Consider the following 24,358-nt stretch of genomic DNA (forward strand, 5'->3'; position numbering starts at 1 on the left):
CACTGACAGAGACAGCAATTCCCAATCTAGTAGTAACAGGGGACTTCAACATATTCCTAGGAGGGCCCCAAACAAGTGACACAGCGCTATAAGAGCGGTTTCTGTCGTGGGGCATTCCTCAACAAGCAATAAGTAAATGTGGCAACCAAAACCAGCTTGCAAGGGCTAGCATAAAGGATCTTAAACATCTCAACCTGGCAGCATTAAATGGTCGCTTTCCAAACGATAGGCCCATGTCAGCTACTTTTCATAATTCAACAGCTAGCTCCACCTTAGACTATACATTGTTTCCCTGCAACTCTTTGCGCAAGTCACGGACTTCCAAATTGGCACGATGTCAGCGAGCGACCACCAGCCTCAAGAATTCGGCCTTAATTGCTCACATTGCCACTGGATTCAAGCAAGCCGGGCTGAAGACGTCAGATGCTCAGTCCATCACCACCCTTGTACCGCTTAATTTCCAGGGGGCCGTGCTAACCAGGCCAGCGACAAACCTGGGATGTTCACTGTCGGTGGCAAAGAAAAGAATTAAATGCAACACGGCAAACTTGGAAGGCTTCATAATTGACGCAAAAAGCAGGTGGGAAGAGTGCATTGCAAATAAGTTTGAGTACCTAAATGCCTGGGAACAATTCACGAGGAGCCTGGGACAGGCTCACACAAGGAAACCCAAAAACCATTGTCAAAGCTGCAAAAGCTGTGAAAAGAGAACCCATCCAGCTGGCAACTGAGACAAGCACCTAAATCAAAACATCAAGTTAAAACTCCTCAAAGGCAATATTAACAAAATACTGCGGAAACTACATCGCGAAGGACCAGACGCCGCAACACAATTGGAATTGCAAAACTTAAAACAGAACAAAAAAAAGAATAATCTGGCAGGAAAAAAGGAAAACAGAGGACGACCTGTGGGTGAGACTCCTACTCGACGCTGAAGGCACCAACACAAGCGGAAGATTCTGGAAAACAGTCAACTCTCAACAGAACCCCAGGACTCCAACCATCGACTTTCACGTAACCGAGGAAGCCTGGGCGAATCACCTCCAGGAACACTTCAACACAGCACTACAGTTTCCAACAATCAGTCGACTGAATAGGGTTAATAAAAATCCAGCAGTGACAACAAAATCGGTCAGTACCTCATTTGACCCAACTGAAAAACAAATAAAAAGCAGGATTGCCAAGGGGAAAGTGGAGGGGGCGCCGGGCCCTAACGGGATTCCCCCCATGCTGTATAAACAAAACCCGGATTACTGGGCGTCGGCCCTACTACCACTCTTCTAACAGATACAGCAACAATCCCAGCGTCATGGAAAGGCTCGATAATTGCACCTATACACAAGAAGGGCAATGTAAATGATCCAAAAAATTACAGACTAATAGCCCTAATTGACAACGAAGCCAAGTACTACGCTGGTCTCCTATTAGATGAGCCCTTGGATTGGACAGAAGAAAACAAAGTAATCCCTATCACCCAGACAGGGTTCCGCAAACAAATGGGCACAACATCAAATATGTTAGACCTCTCGCTCCTCATTGATGCCACCAAGGCAGCTAACCTGCCCCTAAACGTATGCTTCATCGACTTTACCTCAGCTTTCGATACCATCAACAGAAACTTACTATGGTCAAAGCTGGAGGAAAGGAACATTCCATTGGGCCTTCTCACACAGCTGATCTTACTACACACTGATACATGGGTCCAAGTAAAGCTAGGGCCAGGGGATCTCCTGTCAAGAAAAATAAAGACCACAAAGGGCTTAAAACAAGGCTGTGTGCTGCCGCTAACATTATTTAACATCTTTATGTCAGACCTTGCACAGCAGCTGGATGATACTATCTCCCACGCTCTAAGCATAGGCGGACTCACCCTACCCAATTTAATGTACGCTGATGACATCGTCCTAATCAGCAGAACACCGATAGGGCTACAACATCTGATCAGCACCACGTTTAAGTACTCGACAGAAAACAGCCTTAGCATTAACCTCTCAAAAACTAAAATAATGAGGATAAACGCAAAAACATGATTGCAGGGTTTCACTGGCATATGGGAGGGTCCACATTGGAAACAGTAGAGGAGTACAGGTACCTGGGAGTAATTCTTGACAGAAAGGGCTCTTTTTTCCCACAAAAGGAAGCAATAAAACGGAGGGGTATTAGCATAGGGATGGCGAAAGGAGCCTCAAAACAAAAGCAGTCGGCCGAAGCTTTACCCCCCTGCTTCAAGTGCTTCAGGCAAAATTAACATCGGCTTTAACCTACGGAAGCGAATGCCTCCGAGGAAGGGACGCCCAGCAACTGAACAACACTATAGCGAAGGCCAGGAGAATGATTTTCAGCCTGCCCAACTATACATCACAGGCACAAATAAGGCTGGAATTTGGCCTTAGAAATCAAACGCTGGAGCGCATTGGTGCCTACGCCAAAAGTTGGCATAAGATCCAGAGAGGAAATGCCACAAGCCTAAATCACCATCTATGGAACGAGATGGAAAGAAAGAGCAATAGTCCAGCCGTGAAATACCTCAAGCACTCAATAAACTCTCTGTGCCTACAAGAAGCCTGGAAGCACAGCGGAACTCACAACACCTTTAAACAGCTATTGAACATATCAGTCAGATCAATGTCGTTAATCGAAGACAAAGCAAGTCTAGCAACCCGGGCGCATTGCTGGACGGTAATCCAAAGCTACACAATCAGTCTCAGCCAAAGCTATCTAGGAGTCGGGTTCACTAGGCGTACAAAGGAGAAGTTCCTACGCTAGCGGCTGGACCAACTTCCAGCACAAAATCATCTCCCGCCATGGAGAGGGAGAGAATAATAAACGCAAAAGGCCATGGTCAACGCCAGACCAAATTAGGGGCCCAAGTATTAAAGAAAGTCTCAAAAGTGCTCCATGGTATATGCTCTTGCATTAGGTGCAGCTAAAGGGCCTTCGTGAATTCCCAATAATTTACAGAAGTAGGACAAGAAATAGTACTCCTAGAAAATATTTGTGTACTGCATTTTAGCATGAGCAAATATGCATGTGTAGATTTGTTCATGCAAAAAAAAAAAAAGTTTGCAAGTTCACTTTCCCTCCAACCACTTTTTTCCCAACTCTGGAAGAAGGTTTACATTTGCCATTGTCTGGAGTAAATTTCCAACATTTGCCAGAATGGGAAAAGATTAAAGAAGAGTTGTTGAAAACCTGTAAAACATGCACGTTAGTAGGTTTGCACAGACTCAAAAGGGCATTTTAACCCTGGAACTATAATAATAATAATAATAATAATAATAAATAATAATAATACTAATAAACACATTTGGAAAGCGCATGGTTACACTACGTCAGTGTGTCCCCGCGCTGCAGTGCAAACTGCCCACAGCAAGAAAGAACCTATCCTACGGAGAGGGACTAACCAGAGAGGAAAAGATAAGTTTTCATTTTTTTTCGAAAGGTGGCCTCCGAACCCCCCAACCCGAGGCTCAGGGGGAGTTTATTCCATTGCTGTGCGGCCACAAAGCAAAAGGAGCGGCCAACCATCCATGCTTTCTTAATGGAAGGAACACACACCCGACCCGTCACGCTTGATCTGAGTTGACGGGTTGGAGAGTTGGGAGTGAGTAGATCAAACAAATAGGAGGGGCCAGTCCTTTGAATGATACGGTGACAGACACACAGTGCCTTGAACAAGACTCTCTCCTTAATCGGCAACCAGTGGAGGGAGACCAACACCCTCTTAGAAGAGGCTCTTCTCGGAAGCATAAGAACCAACCGAGCTGCTGCGTTCTGGATACCTTGGGAGTCTTTGCACACATTTAGCAGTAGCACCCAGGTAAAGTATATTACCATAATCAAGGCGTGAGGCCACCAGGACATGCACCATGTTCTTCCTGGCTGTAGTAGGCAACACATCCAGGGTTTTCCGAAGGACCCGCAGGACTCCAAAATAGGCACCTGCTACCCACCTGGTATGGTACTAAAAAAAAAGCTTAGTGTCCAGCCATACCCCCAGGTCCTTAGCCAGTGCGCAGGGCGTGGGGTTGGGCCCTAAACTCTGGGGCCACCATGCAGATGACCACACCGACGGAGCTTTCCCTATCACAAGCACCTCTGTCCTACCGCCATTCAGTTTCAGGCACTTATTAGCCATACACCCTGCTAGTACTTGCATACATGTCGCAAAGTTTGACGCTGCCGTGTCCTGTGCCTGTGCAAGGGAAACCACCAGTTGAGTGTCCTCGGCATAGGACACAACCATAATTCCGTATTTTTCTGCAAAGTCAGCTAGAGGCGTAACAGAGATTGAACAGGGTCGGGCTCCGGGTAGATCCCTGAGGCACCCCCTGTTTAAGTTTGATGACTTTGGAATAATGGGAGCCCTGCCTCACTTGGAAGCTGCGCTCCGACAGGAAAGATTCCATCCAGTTCAAAGCACTGCTAGACACACCTCCTTTCCTCAGACATTGCAGCAAAGTATGGTGGGCAACAGTGTCAAAGGCGGCACTTAAATCAAGTAGAATTAAGGCCGCCGTCTGACCTGCATCCGCATATTTCTGAATGGTTTCAGTAGAGAGTAACAGGGCCGATTCCTTCGAAAGGAGGGCCCGAAAACCGGACTGAGTGGGGTGAAGGAGATTGTATTTCCCGATATGCACTGTAAGTTGCGTATTTACAACCTCCTCCGCAACCTTAGGGAAGTAAGGAAATTGGATGCACATTATCAAGTTGGTCTGGGCTAATGTGCGTTTTTTTGGCAGTGGAAGGACCACTGCTTCCTTCCATCTCATTGGCACCGTTCCTGACATAAAAGATAACTCCTAGAGGATTCTGATACACAGCTCAAGAGTTTCAATACACCCTCTTAGCAGCTTGGGGGAGGCAGGGTCTCTAGGAGAACCTGACTTAACACTGATGCTGATTTTTGTTAAGACCTCGGGGGAGGGGGCGTGAATTTATCAATGCATTCTATCTGTAGAACGTGCAACCCTTCCCACGCGGTCAAACGGCCTACTCGAGCAGAGTCCGGGAAGGTGGAGTAAATCCTCTCCACCTTCTCTGCAAAGAAATCCGCCATACAGTAGCATGACTCCTCTGAGCCAGTAGCTGGTGTCACCTTTTTCTCTAGGGAGGATATTTCTTTATAGACCCTGAACAGTTCCTTCGCCGCCCCAATTTTTTCCTGATAATAAGATGCCTTAGCCCTTCTGATGAGCCCATGATAGCTCTTCAGGGTGGCTTTACATTCCCTCCTCACCTGGGCTGAGAAGTCTTTCCTCCACCGCCTTTTAAGGCGTTTATACTCTGCTCTGGCAGTTCTCAAGGCAGTGTTAAACCTCTGGTTCTTTTAACGGTGCACACATTTCTTTTTGCGGGGGAGTGCTAGGGGCATTTGTGATCCTTACCCCTGCGGAAGCCTGGGCTCAGTCTCCACTCCTTCCCGCCTCGGTCCGACGCGGTAACCAGTACAGTTGCACGGAGGGCGGGGAAGGGAGAGCCAGGCACTTCCGCTTCGACCTTGTTAGCAGTCTAGTTTCAGGGATCTTGCACTCATAAAGGGCGCAGGGTGCGTGGCCGCTGTGAGTGGGGCAGTGGTAGTGTCCTCAAAACCGCTTGGCGCTGCTTATTGTGTGAGCAATCTGTTTTAAATCTTTTAATGTTTACTTCTGCTGGCCTCAGGTTCTTTTAACGGTGCACACATTTTCTTTTGAGGGGGAGTGCTAGGGGCATTTGTGATCCTTACCCCTGTGGAAGCCGGGCTCAGTCTCCACTTCTTCCCGCATCGGTCCGACGCGGTAACCAGTACCGTTGAGTGGGGAAGGGAGAGCCAGGCACTTCTGCTTCGACCGGTTATCGGTCTAGTTGCAGGGATCTCACACTAATAAAAGCCACATGCCTCTGCGGCCGCGCAGCCAAAGGCCGCAGAGGCATGCGCAGCCAAAGGCAAGCCTGTCTGCGCCAGTCCGGGGCTCAGGCCAGAACCCCTGGTGGTTTCAGAGCAGGGTTACAGTATAGCTCATAACACAAGCAAATAGAGAGGCAACAAAGCCGATATCTTTCAAAATGCTAGAACATACTAAAGGAATGAAAATATCCTTCATTGATGTCAAACAGACGATCTTTTTAATACATCCTGGAAATATTCTTGACGCAAGATGGTCAAATTCAACAGTCACCGCTCAGTGGTGCAACTTCTCTCTCCCCTACTGCCAATCTACTTATTTTTTTACAGTATAGCTCCCAAGAACTGCATGCTCTCTGCCCCCGCCATGGCCGCTTCGTGTAAGCACAGTATTGAGGGAGGGAGCAAGAGTTGGGACTGCAGGTACTGTTTTTTCAGGCCTAGCGCCAAGAGGGTGGCGAGGAAGGCGAGCTCATTTCTGAAATTTTGCCTATTAAATTGTAGATCAATTAGAAAGCAAAGAATGGAGATCTACGACCAGCTTGTCAGTAAGATGTGATGTTCCTTTCTGAGACGTTGCTGGATGAGGATTCAGCGCCGGAAATCCTCGAGGCACTGCCCAGCGGTTATGCGATCACCAGGGTAGATAGGCGTTCCGGCAGAGGAGGAGGGGTGGCGATCATATTTAAACACACCATCCAATGCTCTCTCGAGCCAGTCGCTATTGCAGATAGTGAGGCTGGTCATTTTACAATCAGGGCGGTCACGAATGTCATCCTGAAAGGACTTCTGGTATATAGACCCCCTGGACGGCCCACTCGCTTCTCTCCTAGCTTGATAGAATGCCTCACACAACCAGCATTGCTTTACAAGAAACTCCTAGTGCTTGGCGATCTTAATTTGCATTTTCATGATGCAACGAACGCGGGGGCTCGCAAGTTATGTCAGAAATGGCTATGTTGCAGCTCTTGTTAAAATCTGACTCCCCCACCCATCAATTGGGTCACTTACTCGATCCTATTTGTGCGAACTGGGATGCCATAGATGTGAAACCACTGCTTCCTGTTTTATGGTCAGATCATTTCCTGGTTCCTTTTGTGGTGAGGTTGTCCGGGATAAAGGTTCAGGAGAAATCCGAGATGAAAATAGCACACCGGAAGTGGGCTGGCTACTCTAAGGAGAAGTTTAACTATGCCCTCTCTCAGGGTGGGCCGCCGGGGGGCTCAGATGTTGAAGGCGCATGCGAATTCTTGGATAGGCCTATTACGGAAGCACTGCATAGCACCACCCCTGGACACTAAAAATGCCGGGAAGAGGACAAAATCTGCTTCTTGGTATAACACCGCCTTGAGAACTGCCAAAGCAGAGTGTAAATGCCTTGAAAACTATTGCTTACCACTACCTTCAGCCCCAGTATGTAGATATGCGGAAACATGGCAACATAAGGGGATTGCAAGTACTCAAACACTACTATGGTATAAGCCCTGACATATTCAACAAGGCTATATCGGAGCTCCTACATAATGAGATTGCTAAATAATTTATCGCTGCACTACATGGCACCAAAAGGACAAGTGGATTTTGTTACAGGACAAGTAGATTTATAAAGAATCTGCCCCACGCACAAGTAGATATTTTCTTTTTATTCCACACCCCTGCCTAGCTGACATACAAATCCTGTACCATTCTTTTTGCTGTTATTTTTAAGGATAGACTTGTTATACCGAAAAACCGAACAGTGTATTTAGTCCGATAGGTTTGGTCTTTTGAGCTATACTATAAGTTTATTGTCAGCTTGATTACAGATTGTTCTTTAGTTGTGTCAACCCAACTGACCTGAACCAAGATTACAACTCTGAAAAGGCACTTCGAAGTTATATGAAATACGAAGCATGAAGACCATGCTTTTTTGGCATCCTCAAGGGGTATGTGTATGTGGGACACCTATTTAAGGAATTTTAGGATGCATCGAACAACAGTGGGCTGTGAAAGCCTCAAATGAGGGGCAGAGATTGAGGTACTGAACGGGAGGATTTCAAGAAGTGAGATACACTACATAGTGAAAAGTCAAGTGTGAGGACTTCACAAACACTGATGCTGTGTTAAATATAATGGATTGATAAAGAGAACTAAACTTGGATATTTAGTGCCCCAGAGACACAGAGCCATAATGTGACATTAACTTAAGGACTAAGATGAAATGTCTTAGATATGTTGGGGGGTCAACTTTCCATTATCACTTACAGGAAAACTAAAAGCACAGAGGCATTTTGCTTTCACTGACGCATCAGAAAACCTTTGTAGCGACTGAATGACAGACTGCATTTTTAGGGTTTAATTCCATGATCCATTCCCCTGAATCGATTTTTTTTAAAGATAGTACACAATGGATACTCCCCAATCACTACCTAATGCCCCAGACCCTAAACAAAATGTTGCACAATCTACTTCTGCCCTTTTTTCCATTACAGCAAAATATTAGGAGCAACGGGGGAGATATGATACAGGTAAGCAGTGTTACTAACAAAACCAAAAAACAAGCATTTGCAATGCAATAGGTCTCGCATTTCCGCAAGTTTAAGCTATTGGCATTGTAAATAACAATGCCTAATATTTTTGTTTTGTTTTTTAACCCCTTCACTACGGTGGCTAATCCGCCGCATTGCTAAGGGGGCGGGGGGCGGGGGGCTGCGCGGCGCGCCCCTGCTGGTGACGGAACTGCTGCGTCACCAAGCGCGGTTGCGCTGTGCTCATGACGGAGCGGTTCAGTCACGTCCCCGCTAACTCAATGGAACGCTCAGCGCAGGCGCGGAATCCGTGCTGCGCAGGCGTGCCGAGCGGGCCGTGACGGAACCGCTCCGTCATCAGCACAGCGCGAACCCGGCTGATGACGGAGTGGTTCCGTCACCAGCAGGGGAGGGGTTAAAAAAAATAAAAGGCATTGTCCTTAACAATACCAATAGCTTAAACTCGCGAAAATGCGAGACCTATTGCATTGCAAATGCTTGTTGTTTTGTGGCAGCACAACTTCTGAACATTAAAGTGAAACCACCGAATTTTCATTCTGTTATGTTAGAGTTCTGTACTGCCAGGTGTTGCATTCTCCGTTCACTCATTGAGGTAAAGACGTTATAGGTGCTTGCACATTTTAAGTATGACAGATTATCACAATAATAATAAAGATCATTTCATTTCTCCAGAACATTGATCATGGCTCCTACTCAGCTGACATGCTTGTTTATTACACAACCCCACAAATGTAACATCAACAATGTCTAATATCCATAATGCCTACAACTTTGCAAATGTTTGCAGGGCAAAGTACATGCTATACTGTGATTTAGTTCATTTCTAAATTTTTAAAAAACATGAATCAATTATGCAGAAAGAACATTGCAGAAAAGGGATCATTGGGACATAAGTCATAGGAATCAATAGGATTAGCAGAATCGCTTATGAATATTTCCCATTATTTCAACAATGCGCAGCTACGGGGTTATAAAAGTCAGTCAGATAAAGGGTACACTTGAAAGTAACACAACTGAGTATGTGCAAAACTGTTGCTTTTTTTTTAAGCAACTTGTGCCTCTGATCTGTGGGAAACAATGCGCTGACGGCAGAGCTGGTCTCCCCAAACCCAAGTTGGTTAAAAACTACTTGCTGTAACAAATAAACCTCATGAAACTAACTTGCTAAAACTTGAAAAAGACCTAAAAGCCCACAGTCCTCATTTGAAATGATACACCGCAATAGAACTAAACAAGCTGTCACCATTGCGCAAAGGCAGCCAGCCACTTCCTTATATTTGTATCGCGCTTTCACTTTAACAATAGCTGCCGCCCCCACACAGCACTCGCGGGGTTGGGCCGCAGCTATTGTTAAAGTGAAAGCGCGATGCAAAAATAAACATTCGGCCACCCTTAACAAAGCTGAATGAAAAAAAAGTGTGCTTACCGACTAATGAAGGAGACAGTGTACTGTCGCAAGTGAACGATCCAGTCGTGATGGGTGGTCACAAAAGGAGACAGAGCGGTAACAAGGAGGTACTAAGAAGCCTCATTATCAATCGGAAGCCAGCATTTACCATGGACAATGACACCAGCCAATGAAAAATATGGGAGGGGCTTCCACAGCACTTCCACAACATACCCTACTACAGCACACCTCGCAGAGCGAGCAGTGCATGTGCTGCAACGCTAGGCTTGACCTAAAAACACATTTACAGTACCTCTAACAATGTGGGCAAACCGCTCAGGTGGCCAAACACCAATACTATGCTTAACATCTAATCCTGGATTTACAGCTTTACCGAATGTGCTGGAAATTAAAAAATGTTTTAAATGTGTGCGTTTTAATCCCAGTATCTCCATTTGAATAAGTTCCACGTTCCTAGGCAATCTCCCTTAAAACGTACTGTTCTGTTTCCCATTTTTATTCAAGATTGTGAGTATTTAGAATTGAAGCTAAACGTTGTATTAAGTTTGTAGCAAAAAAAAGAAACCCGGACTGAATATTACCTTGACAAAGTGGATAAACTCTGCCCGTTCTCATGGTCTTTTCACCAGGATGGACACAAAGTGCTAGCCTTTTCAAACAAGCAGTACAGAAATGTATTATAATCTCGGGTCTCCAACTCTATCAAATTCTTTGATCTTGGGCAAATCATACTCTACCTGCCTCTTCCCAGATCTCACAATGGGTGTACACCTTGTAGGAGGTTTAATGATAGAAATAACAAGCATTTGCAATGCAATGGTCTCGGCATCATTAAAGGTAGAGCTATTGGCATTGCTCATGACATTTTTTTTCTTTAAATCAAAAATAAAACTCTGCCCTCACCACTCTGCACTCACCACTCACCACTCTGCACTCTGCACTCACCACTCTGCACTCACCACTCTGCACTCACCACTCACCACTCTGCACTCACCACTCGCCACCACTCTGCCCTCGCCACCACTCTGCCCTCGCCACCACTCTGCACTCGCCACCACTCTGCACTCGCCACCACTCTGCACTCGCCACCACTCTGCACTCACCACTCTGCACTCACCACTCACCACTCTGCACTCACCACTCGCCACCACTCTGCACTCGCCACCACTCTGCCCTCGCCACAACTCTGCCCTCGCCACCACTCTGCCCTCGCCACCACTCTGCCCTCGCCACCACTCTGCCCTCGCCACCACTCTGCACTCGCCACCACTCTGCACTCGCCACCACTCTGCACTCGCCACCACTCTGCACTCGCCACCACTCTGCACTCACCACTCTGCACTCACCACTCACCACTCTGCACTCACCACTCGCCACCACTCTGCCCTCGGCACTCACCACTCGCCACCACTCTGCCCTCGCCACCACTCTGCCCTCGCCACCACTCTGCCCTCGCCACCACTCTGCCCTCGCCACCACTCTGCCCTCGCCACCACTCTGCCCTCGCCACCACTCTGCACTCACCACCACTCTGCACTCACCACCACTCTGCACTCACCACTCTGCACTCACCACTCACCACTCTGCACTCACCACTCACCACCACTCACCACCACTCTGCCCTCACCACTCACCACCACTCTGCCCTCACCACTCACCACCACTCTGCCCTCACCACCACTCTGCCCTCACCACCACTCTGCCCTCACCACCATTCTGCACTCACCATTCTGCACTCGCCACCACTCTGCACTCGCCACCACTCTGCACTCGCCACCACTCTGCACTCGCCACCACTCTGCACTCGCCACCACTCTGCACTCGCCACCACTCTGCACTCGCCACCACTCTGCACTCGCCACCACTCTGCACTCGCCACCACTCTGCACTCGCCACCACTCTGCACTCACCACTCTGCACTCACCACTCACCACTCTGCACTCACCACTCACCACCACTCTGCCCTCGCCACCACTCTGCCCTCGCCACCACTCTGCCCTCGCCACCACTCTGCCCTCGCCACCACTCTGCCCTCGCCACCACTCTGCCCTCGCCACCACTCTGCACTCACCACCACTCTGCACTCACCACCACTCTGCACTCACCACCACTCTGCACTCACCACTCTGCACTCACCACTCACCACTCTGCACTCACCACTCTGCACTCACCACTCACCACCACTCTGCCCTCACCACCACTCTGCACTCGCCACCACTCTGCACTCGCCACCACTCTGCACTCGCCACCACTCTGCACTCGCCACCACTCTGCACTCGCCACCACTCTGCACTCGCCACCACTCTGCACTCGCCACCACTCTGCCCTCGCCACCACTCTGCCCTCGCCACCACTCTGCCCTCGCCACCACTCTGCCCTCACCACCACTCTGCACTCACCACTCTGCACTCACCACTCACCACTCACCACCACTCTGCCCTCACCACCACTCTGCCCTCACCACCACTCTGCCCTCACCACCACTCTGCCCTCACCACCACTCTGCCCTCACCATTCTGCACTCACCACTCTGCACTCGCCACCACTCTGCACTCGCCACCACTCTGCACTCGCCACCACTCTGCACTCGCCACCACTCTGCACTCGCCACCACTCTGCACTCGCCACCACTCTGCCCTCGCCACCACTCTGCCCTCACCACCACTCTGCACTCGCCACCACTCTGCACTCGCCACCACTCTGCACTCGCCACCACTCTGCACTCGCCACCACTCTGCACTCGCCACCACTCTGCACTCGCCACCACTCTGCACTCGCCACCACTCTGCACTCGCCACCACTCTGCACTCGCCACCACTCTGCACTCGCCACCACTCTGCACTCGCCACCACTCTGCACTCGCCACCACTCTGCACTCGCCACCACTCTGCACTCGCCACCACTCTGCACTCACCACCACTCTGCACTCACCACCACTCTGCACTCACCACCACTCTGCCCTCACCACCACTCTGCCCTCACCACCACTCTGCCCTCACCACTCTGCCCTCACCACTCTGCCCTCACCACTCTGCACTCACCACTCTGCACTCACCACCACTCTGCACTCACCACCACTCTGCACTCACCACCACTCTGCACTCACCACCACTCTGCACTCACCACCACTCTGCCCTCACCACTCTGCCCTCACCACTCTGCCCTCACCACTCTGCCCTCACCACTCTGCCCTCACCACTCTGCCCTCACCACTCTGCACTCACCACTCTGCACTCACCACCACTCTGCACTCACCACCACTCTGCACTCACCACCACTCTGCACTCACCACCACTCTGCCCTCACCACCACTCTGCCCTCACCACCACTCTGCCCTCACCACTCTGCCCTCACCACTCTGCCCTCACCACTCTGCACTCGCCACTCTGCACTCGCCACTCTGCACTCGCCACCACTCTGCACTCGCCACCACTCTGCACTCGCCACCACTCTGCCCTCGCCACCACTCTGCCCTCGCCACCACTCTGCCCTCGCCACCACTCTGCCCTCGCCACCACTCTGCCCTCGCCACCACTCTGCCCTCGCCACCACTCTGCCCTCGCCACCACTCTGCCCTCACCACCACTCTGCCCTCACCACCACTCTGCCCTCACCACCACTCTGCCCTCACCACCACTCTGCACTCACCACTCTGCACTCACCCCTCACCACCACTCTGCCCTCGCCACCACTCTGCCCTCGCCACCACTCTGCCCTCGCCACCACTCTGCCCTCGCCACCACTCTGCCCTCGCCACCACTCTGCACTCGCCACCACTCTGCACTCGCCACCACTCTGCACTCGCCACCACTCTGCACTCGCCACCACTCTGCACTCGCCACCACTCTGCACTCGCCACCACTCTGCACTCGCCACCACTCTGCACTCGCCACCACTCTGCACTCGCCACCACTCTGCACTCGCCACCACTCTGCACTCGCCACCACTCTGCACTCGCCACCACTCTGCACTCGCCACCACTCTGCACTCGCCACCACTCTGCACTCGCCACCACTCTGCACTCGCCACCACTCTGCACTCGCCACCACTCTGCACTCGCCACCACTCTGCACTCGCCACCACTCTGCACTCGCCACCACTCTGCACTCGCCACCACTCTGCACTCGCCACCACTCTGCACTCGCCACCACTCTGCACTCGCCACCACTCTGCACTCGCCACCACTCTGCACTCGCCACCACTCTGCACTCACCACCACTCTGCACTCACCACCACTCTGCACTCACCACCACTCTGCCCTCACCACCACTCTGCCCTCACCACTCTGCCCTCACCACTCTGCCCTCACCACTCTGCCCTCACCACTCTGCCCTCACCACTCTGCCCTCACCACTCTGCCCTCACCACTCTGCCCTCACCACTCTGCACTCACCACCACTCTGCACTCACCACCACTCTGCACTCACCACCACTCTGCACTCACCACCACTCTGCACTCACCACCACTCTGCACTCACCACTCTGCCCTCACCACTCTGCCCTCACCACTCTGCACTCGCCACCACTCTGCACTCGCCACCACTCTGCCCTCGCCACCACTCTGCCCTCACCACCACTCTGCACTCGCCACCACTCTGCACTCGCCACCACTCTGCACTCGCCACCACTCTGCACTCGCCACCACTCTGCACTCGCCACCACTCTGCACTCGCCACCACTCTGCACTCGCCACCACTCTGCACTCGCCACCACTCTGCACTCGCCACCACTCTGCACTCGCCACCACTCTGCACTCGCCACCACTCTGCACTCGCCACCACTCTGCACTCGCCACCACTCTGCACTCACCACCACTCTGCACTCACCACCACTCTGCACTCACCACCACTCTGCCCTCACCACCACTCTGCCCTCACCACCACTCTGCCCTCACCACTCTGCCCTCACCACTCTGCCCTCACCACTCTGCACTCACCACTCTGCACTCACCACCACTCTGCACTCACCACCACTCTGCACTCACCACCACTCTGCACTCACCACCACTCTGCACTCACCACCACTCTGCCCTCACCACTCTGCCCTCACCACTCTGCCCTCACCACTCTGCCCTCACCACTCTGCCCTCACCACTCTGCCCTCACCACTCTGCACTCACCACTCTGCACTCACCACCACTCTGCACTCACCACCACTCTGCACTCACCACCACTCTGCACTCACCACCACTCTGCCCTCACCACCACTCTGCCCTCACCACCACTCTGCCCTCACCACTCTGCCCTCACCACTCTGCCCTCACCACTCTGCACTCGCCACTCTGCACTCGCCACTCTGCACTCGCCACCACTCTGCACTCGCCACCACTCTGCACTCGCCACCACTCTGCCCTCGCCACCACTCTGCCCTCGCCACCACTCTGCCCTCGCCACCACTCTGCCCTCGCCACCACTCTGCCCTCGCCACCACTCTGCCCTCGCCACCACTCTGCCCTCGCCACCACTCTGCCCTCACCACCACTCTGCCCTCACCACCACTCTGCCCTCACCACCACTCTGCCCTCACCACCACTCTGCACTCACCACTCTGCACTCACCACTCACCACTCACCCCTCACCACCACTCTGCCCTCGCCACCACTCTGCCCTCGCCACCACTCTGCCCTCGCCACCACTCTGCCCTCGCCACCACTCTGCACTCGCCACCACTCTGCACTCGCCACCACTCTGCACTCGCCACCACTCTGCACTCGCCACCACTCTGCACTCGCCACCACTCTGCACTCGCCACCACTCTGCACTCGCCACCACTCTGCACTCGCCACCACTCTGCACTCGCCACCACTCTGCACTCGCCACCACTCTGCACTCGCCACCACTCTGCACTCGCCACCACTCTGCACTCGCCACCACTCTGCACTCGCCACCACTCTGCACTCGCCACCACTCTGCACTCGCCACCACTCTGCACTCGCCACCACTCTGCACTCGCCACCACTCTGCACTCGCCACCACTCTGCACTCGCCACCACTCTGCACTCGCCACCACTCTGCACTCGCCACCACTCTGCACTCGCCACCACTCTGCACTCGCCACCACTCTGCACTCGCCACCACTCTGCACTCGCCACCACTCTGCACTCACCACCACTCTGCACTCACCACCACTCTGCACTCACCACCACTCTGCCCTCACCACCACTCTGCCCTCACCACTCTGCCCTCACCACTCTGCCCTCACCACTCTGCCCTCACCACTCTGCCCTCACCACTCTGCCCTCACCACTCTGCCCTCACCACTCTGCCCTCACCACTCTGCACTCACCACCACTCTGCACTCACCACCACTCTGCACTCACCACCACTCTGCACTCACCACCACTCTGCACTCACCACCACTCTGCACTCACCACTCTGCCCTCACCACTCTGCCCTCACCACTCTGCCCTCACCACTCCGCCCTCACCACACCGCCCTCACCACACCGCCCTCACCACTCTGCCCTCACCACTCTGCCCTCACCACTCTGCCCTCACCACTCTGCCCTCACCACTCTGCTCTCACCACTCTGCCCTCACCACCACTCTGCCCTCACCACCACTCTGCACTCACCACCACTCTGCCCTCACCACTCTGCCCTCACCACTCTGCCCTCACCACTCTGCCCTCACCACTCTGCCCTCACCACTCTGCCCTCACCACTCTGCCCTCACCACTCTGCCCTCACCACTCTGCCCTCACCACTCTGCCCTCACCACTCACCACCACCAAGCATTGACAAACCCAATACCTTATGTAGACGAGACCTATTGGCTTTTCCAATGCTTGTTTTTAATTCTGTGGTCGCGTCCTTCTGAATATGTTTGAATATAAACGTTCACATTCTATCGCACGTTGGCTTGAGGGCTGTTGGAATTCACTGTATGCTTTAATCCAAAATGTTGATGCGGGTTCAACGAGAGAGACACAGAATTTGGCAGTACGGCAAGCGATTTTCTTGCATGAGTTCAATCAATGGGTGATGTAAACAAAGCGTCTTTCATCAGTGTCCATTTTGAGAACTAACAGCGAATCCCTGGAACGTTGCCTGTGTTGTATTTGTGTTGTGCAAAAGGGGATGATTGCATACTCAACCATTCATAATTTAAACATGTAAATTGTTGGCAGATGAAACACGGGTGCATACAACTGCTGAGCTTTGCTTAGCAAGGAGTTATGGTAACTTTGTTCTTAGAATGAAGCAGGAGCAGGATGCTCCGGGCAGAATTGTAAGCATTAATTTAAATCCTGTTTAAACACCGTTAGGTGAGGGCTTGGAAAACCTATTAATCAGCTATTGAATACAATTGCATTTATGGTATGTATTGCATTTCATTGAACTCGCGGCCGCCCCGGAAGTCAGGCACGGTCGCCTGTGACGGGGGCGGGGCCACGTTCACACCGGAAGAGGAGGCAGGCGGAGTCGTAGCGTCTCGCGGCCCGGGGCTCCTGTGAGCGGTGTAGAGCCCTGGGGCCGCGCCAGCAGGAGGTTGGGCGCCGCGTGCTGAGGTAAGGTAAGTTCTGGAGCGTGATTGGTGCACTTGTGTGTGTGTGTATGCTCGTGTGTGTGTGTGTATGTATGTGCGCGACGGTGACGGCGGGGGAGGGGGAGGGGGGTCTGGAGCGCGATTGGTGCACTTGTGTGTGTGTATGCTCGTGTGTGTGTGTGTATGTATGTGCGCGACGGTGACGGCGGGGGAGGGGGAGGGGGGGCCTTGGTGCACTTGTGTGTGTGCGCGCGCGCGTGTGTATGAGTCAGGGGTGGTGTCTCTGTATGTATGTATGTGCGTGCGTGCATGGGCGCGTGTGTGTGTGTATGCGCATGCGTGTGTGGTGTTTGCGCTTCCCAGGAGACAGCGCCTGGCCACAGCGCGCGTTCCAGTTACAAATCGCCTGGAAGGATGCGCGTGGCCAGGACTGTCTCCTGGGAATGATAGTCGCTGACAAAAGATCTCGGCGGAGACGCGCTTCCGCGCGATGACGCCGAGACCTAAAAACTATGGCCATATACCGAGCATATGCCCCCAGCCTGGTTTTCATTCACACATTCATGGTTATCTGCACAACTACACATTCCTTATTACCGTCTCTAAAAGCAACTATTTCCCTTAAGCTGCATTGTGCACTTCTCCTGTGCTGCAGCTACTCCTCCCACAGACATGCAGTTCTTTTAACAACTCCTAGATGAACGAAATAGTGAGATGACCACATTCTGGCAAGCTACTTGATGCGTTCTGTGTTATGCAGCTAGCTGTAAGCAGAAAAATTGACATTTGGCGGCACGTACCAGCTGGGAGCAGGCACAGAACAGAACACCCTAATGCAGGAAAACCCTGCAAAAAAACTAGAAGGATGGCCACCCTGAACCCACACATGAAAACAATGGAATATTAAAAAACACCCAAACCTTGATACATGGTGTCCCTGAGACACGAAGCCATGGCAACCACTATCTGGAGGACCAGGCAGAAACCCCTTACACACTTTTGAGATATTTCAACAAAACCAAAACAGTGAAGGTGCCCCAAAATTTTAAAAAAGGAATTTCGTGGCCCTTTGATCATGCGATCACTATGCGCTTGGTTAAGCTAAGCCATGCCCTAATCCTCTGCAGTGTGGTCGCCAGAGGGCGAGACCACCTCTCCCAGTCACATAGATGAGAAACCAGTTGGGACCCCCTGTACGTGTGTGTAATGTGCTGGACTGGGGTGCGCCAGTCCAGCGTAAGAAACAGATAATAAAGAGCCCAGGGCTCCGGGCGTGGTCTCAGTTTGTAGCTGGCCACTAATTGATATGCAGTGTGACAACCGTTATTGTCTGTCCCTCTCTCACGAATCTACCCGCCAACATGCCAAAGTCTGTGTGTGGCGGTAAGGTTTCCTACTTAGCTATCGCAGCACTCAAGACCACAACCTGATCCAGTTTGCATTCGAGGTGCAGGCACACGACTTAGCCCGCCTACTGTAGGATTTCACGCCATTGTTTGATGAGATCTGGCGCTTGAAAGGACCAGCCATCCAATTATACATAGACAAGTCGGTGGCTCCAATAGCCCTCAGACACCTAAGAATTGCATTCCATCTCCAACCGAAAGTTGAGGCCAAGCTCCGACTCCTAGAGAGAGTGGGCATCATCGAACAGGTGCGTGGACCAACGCCATGGGTATCACCCATCGTTGTGGCAAAGAAGCCTATACAGACCGACGATGTACGCATCTGTGTGGACTTGAGAGTCCCAAACTTAGCGATTAAGCGGGAACGCCACCTCACACTGACCGTGGATGACATCATCGGTGAGCTGGCAGGTTCCAAGTGGTTCTCCAAGATGGACCTCCAATCAGGCTACCATCAAATACCTCGGCACCAAGACTCCCGCCCCATCACCACTTTCTCCAACTCACGCATGACTCTGGAGGTACACTAGGCTCAGCTTTGGGATCTCCAGAGGTTTCCAGAACATCATCAAAAACGTCCTCTCTTGGCTGAGTGGAGTGCTCAACATGAGCGACGATATTCTGGTGCACGCTCCCACGTTGCTCTCCAAGCCGTGTTCTCCCGCCTCAGAGACAGAGGACCAACCTTACACAGGCAGAATGTAATTTCCTGCGGAAAGATACCAGTTTCTTTGGTTATTGATTCTCCGATAAAGGCATCGGCCCCGACAAAGTAAAAGACATCCAAGAAGCACCAGCCCCAACGTCAGTGTCAGGAGTCTGAAGTTTTTTGGCTATGGTAACCTACTGAGGAAGGTTCATCAAGAACCTGTCAGACCAAACTGGCCCAATCAGAGACCTGACCAAGGTCACCAGCTCGTTGACATGGGGATCCGAGAAGGAAGAATCTTTCAAACAATCCAAGGCCGCCCTATCAGTGGAAACCACACTAGTGTATTTCGATCCAAAGAGTTGCAACTCGTAGTGGATGCCAGCCCCACATGCCTAGGCGCAGTCGTAGCTCAGCGTCAAGTGCAGAGAATGGGCTCCAGTTGCCTGTGCTAGCCGAACTCTCACACCAACGGAGCAGAGGTACTCACACGTCGAGAGAAAAGCGATTGCAATCCTGTGGGACTGTCGACATATATCGGTACGGCCACCCATTGGCTGTCATCACTGACCACAAGCCCCTGATCCCGCTATTTCAGAGCTCCTTGCCACGCCCTCCCCAGAGGATCGAGAAATTGATTTTGCAACTGCAAGAATTTCAATTCACTATCAAATACCAACCTGGCACCCAAAACCCAGCAGATTTGTTTTCAAGGCACGCTCGACCTGCCACACTCCCAGAGGTCACGGAGGCGGCTGCAACTGAGGACTATGTAAGGATCTTCGTAGAAAGATTCCAACCCCTCACGATTTCCTTGGAAGATGTCAGAGGCCACGAAGAAAGACGACTGCCTTCAAATCGCAATACAAGCAGTCGCATCAAGTGACTGGAGAACACTGCAAAATGCAACCCCACTTCGTACTGAGGCAGCTCAGTCACTCCTGAAAGAACTCCAGGTGTGCCAGAAGCTATCTGTGACTGATGGCGGCTGCCTCCTTAGGGGCCCACACCTAGTGCTACCCAAAGGCCTGATCCTGAAGACTGCTCTTAGCCACGGAGCCCACCAAGGGATTGTCAAATCCAAGAACCGACTTCAAAGCAAGACCTGGTTTCCCGGCTTAACCAAAAGATAGAAAACGTTGGGAGGCACTGTCCCGTCTGCCTAGAGACTAGTCAGCCGGATAGACCCACACCTGTCATTATAGAAGCAGCTCCCAGCAAACAGTGGGAGAGAGTAAACGCAGATTTTGGCAGTTTCCCTGGAGGGAAACACATGTTAGTGGTTGTAAACAACTTTTCAAGGTACCCCGAAGTAGAAATCATATCCACAATGTCTTCTGCTGAAGTGATCCCGAAGCTCAAAAAGCTCATGGCAACCTACGGACTCAAAAAAGAGATCCATACTGACAACGACCCGCCATTCACCAGTGAGGAACTCATGGACTATCTAGTGTCCCACAATGTCAAACACTGCCGGATAACCCAGGTCAATGGCGAAGTGGAATGCCTAATGAGAACCCTCATCAAGACGATTCAGTTCGCCCTAGCAGAAAACTGCAACCTGGAACAAGCTTTGTACCAATTCTTATGAGAATACCAGCTTACCCAGCACTGTACCACTGGTATTTCTCCGAGCAAGCTATGCTTTGGTTGAACTGTGACGGACGCCATCCCACATTACCATGTGTGGGAGGAGACACCTAACACCCCAAAACAGTCAGACTCCAACAAGACCCATAACAACGAAGAAGCCTCCGGAAAAGACACACTCAAGAACGCTCGGTCCTAGTGGGGGATCGTGTATTGGTGCACGGCCGCCACCCTGGAGTAAAATTCTGACTACCGTTTGAACTAGATCCGTGGACAGTAGTCGAAGTCAAAGGTACCAAAGTAACCGCTCAAAGAGCCCTGAGAGTGTATACTGCAGCATCTCCCAACACTGAGAAGTTTCCAGCGGCTTGTTCGCCACGAGATGAGGTCTCAACAAACTCCCCATGGAGCAGGGGAGAAAATGACAAATCCCCAAAGGAAGCAGCAGATGATCTGGGTGCAACGCCCTCTCTAAGCACTTCCCAAAGCTCATAGCCAGAAACCCCCGCTGTCAAGAGGCAGGAGTGTCAGAATCAGAAGGAGCAATGATCCGCCAGTATCTTCGTAGTCTCTCACTGAGAAGCAGCCAAGATCAAGATGAACTGCGGTCTCATCCGTAGCCTTCCCAGAGGTACAAAGACTTTGTGTCTTGCTGGCCGGTGATGACTGTCAGCCAGTTGCGATTGGCGAGCTCTCATGACCTGCAACCAAGTAAGAATGTTCCATGAGTATTATGTTTTAAGGGACTTTAGCCCGTGAACTCTAGTGGACCAATTGTGCAATGCGGATGTTTGAAGTTTTGTTTGATCATTTTATCTCCTGGTAAAGGAGGAACATAGTGTTTTCGCCGGAGGGCGAGACTACCTCTCCCAGTCACGTAGGGGAGAAACCAGTTGGGACCAGGCACGGTTCGTCGGAGGGGGCGTAGCCCCCCTGCCCGAAGCTGCCCACAGCTCCCTCGGCGTTTTTGAGTTAAGACTGTGACAATCATGTCAATGAATCAACATGACGTCAGACCGCCCTGCGGTCTGGCGTCATGTTGATTGATTGACATGATTGTACAGGCGGCAACACAAGTGCGCATGAGTGGGGACGGAGGGTGGATTTTTTTTGAAAAGGAGGGTGAATTTTTACCCATGCCCACTTGTGTTTTTGCAACGTTGCGCATGCCCATTAGGATCCCTAATGGGCGTGCTGCGGGCGAGAAGGTACCTGTGCCCCTGGCGCCAGGATTGGCCAAGAGCACTGTGCGCCTGTGACGTGTGAGGAGCAGAGCCCAGAGGTGGCGCGGACCGGCAGCAAGGTAAGAGTGTGTGTTTTTCTTTTATTTTAAAGTGTTTGGTGCGAGCGTGCGTGTATGCATGAATGTTTGGTGGAGAGTGTTGTGAATGGATGTGTTTGTGTGTATACATTTCTTTGAGTGTTGTGTATGTGGGTCGGGTGGGGGGGTCGCAGCCGACTTGAGTGGCCAGGGGCCCGCACTCGCAAATCAGTTTGCGCCTCACCTCTGTAAAATGTCACCAGCCGCCCCTGGTTGGGACCCCTGTACGTATGTGCAACTGGCTTGGTCTCAGTTTGTAGCTGGCAACTAATTGATAAGCAGTGTGACGCCAGTTATTGCCTGTTTCTGTGAGGCCTACTGCCACCCCGCAAAACACCACATCCTCTAGTCTAGCCCTACTCAGATAAGGCATGCTCTGCCGTTAGCTAGGATTGCCACCATAACTGTCTGTGCTGCCAGGGCCACTATTTTTATGTCAAGGAAGGCAAAAAAAAAAATGTAGAAGAAATCGGCAAAATCCACTTTTATTTCACTCATATGGAGTACATTTGTAAACAAGTCGTCACTTTCTTAGTTGCCTTCATGATTTCTGAAATGTAACTGCATTCAACAAAGACAAACGTACGGATACAAATGAATACAAAATAAATTGCATAAAGTATAATTTAATCACCAAGAACGTTAAAAACATAAACCGGCGATGATATGGCGTAATGGCAAGAGCTGCCATCTTTGGCGCTGAGGAACCAGAATCGAGCGTCGGCTCAACATCCTGTGTCTCTGGGCAAATCACATAATCTGGCGCTCATTTAAAGCGCTACAATACCTTCGGGTCGAGTTCGCGCGGTTAAAAAACTGACCAAAAAAAAGACAGGTACATTTTACCCGAGAAGAGGGGGGCGTATCCCTGGCAGTCCCTCAGTGGGCGTGCCCCCTGGAACTCACACCATTGAAACAACACCTTGTGGTAGGCGTGGCTAAAAAAGATTTCCAACTCTTCAGTAGGCGTACCCATAAAGCAGATCCCCACCCCCCGTAGGATTGGTTACCCTCAAGCGGCTGGCGCACGCGCGCAGCCCCCCATTTTTCTTCACCTGCGCTGGCCGTTGATCCCTCACCCGTAACTACGCCGCTCCCGGTAGCCTCTCCTGTGGCCGGATAACAGCCTACCTTGGTCCCCGCCGCCTGGGCGGTCTGTGTGGAAACAGCTCCCTCCCCTTTCACCTCCGGCTGTGCAGCCCGTTATTCCGCGCAGTCGCACTACCAGCCGTGTGGGAAGACGACGTTGTCACGGGCAATCACTGCCCCCGAGTTGACGTTCCTGCGTGTTACGTCATCACGGAGATGCTTTTTTTGTAACGTGCCAGATTGGTGGTGTTTTGTCTTCGACAACAATGAATGCTTTCCAACTTTTTCATGCTGAAACGTACTCAACCTTATTGTAATCTGTGGTCGCCCCAACATTTATAGTAGGTCTTGAGGACTTCTCCGCTAAAATTAGTTATTCACACTTTAAAATACACGGTATAACATGCTACGAAGACAAACGCTTGAGTGCCTCACGTACTAAACGTGTCGACGTCTCGAAAAAACACGAATTGGCAAATCCTACATAGCTGCCAACGTTTGCGACGTGTGACATTTTCATAAATTCAGTGTAATTATGAGTGACATTCCAACGAATATGAGTGACACTTTTTTGCAAGCAAAATCAAGCAATGAAGACTAGGAAAGCATATAAATATCTGCAATTACACCTATTTGAGTAACAAGACACTTGAAGATGATGTAAAAACTGCTGGGAAGCACCAGAAACTAAAGCATCTAATTCACCTTTTAAGCTGATCCTACAATTAACCACAGATCTGCACCACTCATTGACAGTGCGCGCCGCACCACTGCAAACAGAAGGACGTTTCTGGAAATTTCAGCAAAGTCAGTTATTGTAGTAGAGTCAGATTATCTGTTGCGAAAACCGACGCCTGCCACTTCCTCACCTCAAGTACAGAGAATAACATAACTGCTATATTGGGGGTGGGGGGATATCATTATGTGGACGAGGGATGTTTTCAAGAGTGGCTCTCCTCACTTGAAAGCGCACATCATCATTTATGCGTTTTTA

General features: G+C 51.4%; 1 protein-coding gene across 4 annotated transcripts in view; it reads right to left on the bottom strand.

Annotated features, from left to right (window-relative positions):
- Positions 1-23,527, bottom strand: part of TMEM184B (transmembrane protein 184B) — a 376,027-nt gene extending 352,500 nt beyond the window's left edge. For 2 of the 4 annotated variants that reach the window (XM_086963308.1, XM_086963295.1), the window contains exon 1: positions 23,407-23,527. The gene's annotated coding sequence lies outside the window, so the exon portion shown is untranslated. Of the gene's footprint in view, positions 1-23,330 lie in introns of all 4 variants that reach the window. The other 2 variants (XM_086963312.1, XM_086963301.1) reach the window with 2 other exon arrangements.
- Positions 23,528-24,358: the final 831 nt, after the last annotated feature.

This window comes from Lissotriton vulgaris, chromosome 1_1, assembly GCF_964263255.1.
Source record: "Lissotriton vulgaris chromosome 1_1, aLisVul1.2, whole genome shotgun sequence".
NCBI classification, from domain to species: domain Eukaryota; kingdom Metazoa; phylum Chordata; class Amphibia; order Caudata; family Salamandridae; genus Lissotriton; species Lissotriton vulgaris.